This window comes from Saccostrea cucullata, unplaced genomic scaffold (genome assembly GCF_032062105.1).
Source record: "Saccostrea cucullata isolate Sc308-1 unplaced genomic scaffold, CSIRO_AGI_Scuc_v1 ctg1321, whole genome shotgun sequence".
NCBI classification, from domain to species: domain Eukaryota; kingdom Metazoa; phylum Mollusca; class Bivalvia; order Ostreida; family Ostreidae; genus Saccostrea; species Saccostrea cuccullata.
This window is the reverse complement of record NW_026922877.1, coordinates 69,373-74,309: the sequence shown is the minus strand read 5'-3', so window position 1 is coordinate 74,309 and position 4,937 is coordinate 69,373. Positions and strand designations below refer to the sequence as shown.

The 4,937-nt window shown below is 30.8% G+C and overlaps 1 long non-coding RNA gene across 1 annotated transcript; it reads left to right on the top strand.

The window, feature by feature from the left end:
* The first annotated feature begins 3,319 nt into the window (after positions 1-3,319).
* LOC134262653 (uncharacterized) lies at positions 3,320-4,937 on the top strand. The gene is made up of 3 exons (XR_009991056.1): positions 3,320-3,457; positions 4,075-4,150; positions 4,613-4,937. It is a non-coding gene; the product is annotated as an uncharacterized LOC134262653 (long non-coding RNA).

The following is a 4,937-nucleotide window of genomic DNA, read 5'->3' as shown; positions in this document are numbered from 1 at the left end:
CCAGCCTTTTACCCAATCAATTCAGTTGTACAGTAGAGTCTTTAAGACTACCATATCTCAATATACGAGGGCCGTCCAAAAATTACGCGGACAAGCTGCACAGAAAAAATATTTGACGACATAACCGGGCAAAATGTTGCACATAATATAAAAGAATCTTTACTTATATGGTATACAAAACTTCAAATCAAAATATTGTAAATCGGTATCAATTTTGAGTGATTTTTCAGGACATATCATTTAGTCACGGAGCAGCAAAATCTTCGACGTCACAGACATTATAAAAAAATATGTGATTGAGCTTTCATTTTCTCAACATTTCCCAAGAGTACCTGTACAGTTTGAGTCGACATATCTACTCAACATCAAAACTCCATTTCTTGTCAAGCTTTAAATCTATTAAACAAGTAAAGAATATTCTTTTTTTTCTTTTAAAACAAAAAAACTGCAGGTATTTATAAAATATAGTGTGATATTGATCACTCTCAATCACGTTCTTTACATTCCAGATAAAGTTTTCGTCGATAATCGGCCTCTTCCCGTCCTCCCGTATAGCCATTTTACAGAGGTCTAATGGTCCAAAATTCCTATTTACTATTTGTGGACGAATGTCACGAACACCCTAGTTTACTACATGTGTTATTATGCATATTTTGGATCTATCTTGGCGATATCTCGGGCATTACCTATAATTTAACTAAAGTCTTGCGCCGTCAATTCACGAGACGTCATTTTCACAGTCGTTTTCACGGGGATCGTATCAGAGGAAAATCACTATAATTCCATTAGTACTTCAAATATCACGCCAGAAATCCAAATACATAATAATAGATCAATTTAAAGATACATTTGAGAAAATTGTCGAAAAATATTGCGAATTATAGAAAATAAATGAGTTAAATTTTGGATTCCGCATGCTTTTGCTTCAATTTTTTTGTCGTGCTCCGTACCTCTAAATCAGCGATATCAATATACCGATAATTTAAGTATAATTTTTTTAAAATACAAAAATTTTGCCCAAAATTTATTGGAATCTTTGAGATACATATATCTGTGAAATTTCATAACTCTATGACGTCCGTAAAAGTAAATAATAGCACAGTCCGCGTAATTTTTGAACGGCCCTCGTATATCTAAGAAACTGAACGTATTGCGAATTTTAAAGACACATTAATAAAGTCAGTAGTAGATATACATATCATAACTATGAAACAATGTTTATGGTTGTTTACGTGCGTTTAACCATCACGGGTGTACAGATATTTATCCAAAAGTAATACCAAAGCTTCTTTAAAATCTTTAATGCTCGTATACTAATGTTCGTCACAAAATATAAAAAAAAAACACCTGCACCTCTCTCTATTTGATTTTTTTTCTATGAAAACCACATAATAATCATGTTTGAAAAATTGGAATAAGAGACCCATAAAAAATGGTAAAGAATAAATTAACAACGTTGAAACGTTTCCCTTCCCTTATCTAAGCAAGTTTATCTGCAGCACAGACTTACGCCAAAGGGAAGGTATTTAGAGAAAAAAAATCTTTGCTTTTCATTCAATTAATATACCTGTATAAGTATGGTACGGGAAGTTAAGATAACAACCATAAAGGATACGAGATGAGGGTAGTCTTTACTGGTGTAAAATAATTCAGCAATGATAATATACAAAATTTAAGAAGACATGCTAAATAAATCGACGAATTCAGTGTACAGAACCTGGCAACTTTACTTTACCCTCACAATGTAGATTTAGGTGGTATATTTACGCAATCGTGCGTGCGTGTTTTCGTTTGTGGGTTATGGCCTTTGCGAACTGGATGTGACATAATTTGCATCGGGATCTATACTGAATGCTGCCTTGATTTAAAGATATTTTATATCCGAGGAGGTTGTCTGATATGTTTTACTCTTTTTTACTTTTATATACTTGTATTTAGAGAAGGGTGCGGATTTTGCAAAGTGTTTTCTTTCATTTTGAAAATATTTGAGAATTGAAGTCTTGTAATATTCCATGAAAATTAAAAAGGATAGGAGAACGTGGTACATGTATCAACGGGTTGGCATTTTAAGAAATCAGCTTATTTTGCAACAGACAAGAAATGTGTTTTGTTAAAGACATTTCCTGTTGGAATATACATGTAAGACTGAAAACAAATTTATATCCCCGATCATCTCTTCCACGTACATAGGCAATTAAGCCACATATGATCCACATATGCATTGCCTTTCATATGAGGATCATATGTGGATCATATGAGAATCATGTGTATATACAATCATATGAGAATCATATGTGGCAAATCATATGAGAATCATATGATTACACATATGTAAATCATATGAAGTAATATACATATGATTATCATATGAAAGATCCTGCATATGAGAATCATATGAATATTCTGACAATAATCATATGAGAATCATATGAAACTGATCATATGAGAATCATATGAAACAATGTTCAATAATTTGTCCTTGTTATACTCAGGTAAAATTCATACGAATGTTTTGACAGTGATCATATGAGAATCATTTGAAACGGTGATCATATGAGAATCATATGAAACAGTTTCACTTATCTGTCCTTGTTATACTGAAGTAAAATTTTAATTTCAATAATATATATCAAAAGATAAATTTAAATGTACATTAATTCAAAAGAATTTATTAGTAATTAATTATATGTAAAGTTCTACTCTGTTTACCCTACCACCCCCCCTTTCCTTCTAAAAAAACCTTTCAAAATTTTTTTTTTCTGTTATAATGCATTTCCCAGACAAAATAGATAAAGAATAAATTAATTTGCTTTTCATTTTAAATCTTTTGGGTTTGGCTACGTACAATTAAAATTATTCCGTATTTTTCTCCGGGCCGGTTTTGTCTTTTCGGATGAAAATATACGTCATTTTTGACGTCACTGCTGCAGCAGACGTATTGGGTGTTTGGAAAAGGCAAATGATCTCCTAACAATATTATTTTAAAGACTTTTGATTCATATTGTTTCAATATCATTTCATTATGGTGCGTATGAACTTTCTATATAATATTCTTATTACTTCAGTACTTGCATGCATTTCGTAAACCTAACGTTCGTAATCTGTAAGTAAGTTTGGATAAAATTTGTTTCTAAATGAATGTAAACATTATAGTTGAGCTAAAGGCATTACTACTTTTTAAAACTTGAATTTGTTTTCGTTTTGTTACATACTGATATGAAAGTGAAAGTAGAAACCTTGTATGTCAGTTGGCGTTATGTATGTTGAGATCGTTATTATTATTCTTCAACTTAATGACAAATGTTTGTATTTATGGCCTATATATGCATTCGGCAACTTGAGTTCAGTGTCACAGTGCTGTTTTTTTTTTTTCAGTCCAAAGAGCCCCAAGCTGATAAGACTGGAGATTGATCCTGAAGCTGATTTGACAGACGATTGCATCATCACAATATTGAAGGTAAAAATAAATACTTGCAATAAAAAATCAAAGTATCTGTAATGTCTCTTTATGACAAAATATTTCTTTATTATTTTTTTTTGGTTCTTTTACAATTCTATATTGTTTGCATGGCTTCATCAAAAATAAATTCAACTCAACTCAATATACTCTAGAAATTTTATTCTGCATTATAATTTTAATCCAGTGCACTTAAAATATGCAAAGTATGAATAGATTTTGCTGGCTGTAAAAGCTATGAAGCTATATAGTATACAATAACTTTGTGGGGAGCGGGTCAGGGGAGATATATTGGATTTTTGAATTTCAACTAAAAACTTATAACTGTGACATCCAACTTTAAAGGTATAAATACATGTGCATGTGTGTTGAAAGAACATCAGCTAGCTAATCCATTGAATATTTACATCTATGTATTCATTGGCTGACAATTATTTTTCCCCCAACACTAGTGAATGGTGCGCATGCCTATAGTTTCGGGTTAAATGTTAAGATATATTTAAGACTATATAGAGAACCTACAAACTTGTACTCTCTCTTTTCAATAGTTTAAGTTTTAATTAAATGTATTCTTAAAAGATATCTACTGTGTGAGACTGTGAGTATTTGTCTTACAGGTTCAATATACATGCAGTCAGCCTCTCATAAGATAAAGAACAAATCCCAAGATCCAAGGCTTGCTTCAAAGTTAAGGTAACTACACACTGTTAAATGAACTTTGTTATAGTCTTCCCAAAAGTTTGGGATATCTTGGAATCACAATGTCTGTTTTTCTGCCTGTCTACTTGTCTGTAGTATTTTTTGTCTAAAAATAATATACATGTATTTGTATCAGAATCTTCTTAATTTTTTGACAATCTGAATTAATATATACTGTTTGAACATTCCAAATTTAATTGTCAAAATAACAAAAAATTGCTTTTTATGATTTTATTATGAAGCATATCTTTCAATAGTGTAATTGTTTTGCAAATTACATCATAGGATTCCTCAAAACACCTAGTATAACATATATAATGTTAGTTTTAACTTGTATCATACATGTATCTGTGTCAGTGAATTGGGCATACATTTGTTTGCTGATTATACCTAAGTAACTTTTATAACTCATAGAATTTAAGAATTATTTTATTTTTACTTTTGAAATTTTTATAGAGACCATTCTGTGCCACAAAGAAATTGTTCAGGAAGAGGAGAAGTGGTGGATATTCATTTTTGGTACGGTACAGTTCAAAGAGATTTTCAAAAAAAGGGAGGACAACTGAAAAAATTGAAAGATACAGAAGGAAAAAGAACAAGGAAATATATGGAATAATTATGAAATGGGGAGGATGTACACAATCTTGTCTGAATTTGAGCTGTGAAAATTTCCCATATTCTTATTGTATGCTGGAATAATCAATAACTTGATTTTTCATAAATTTACAATAGAGAATACATGACAAATGTTATTGCTGACATTTCAATTTTGCTTTGGACA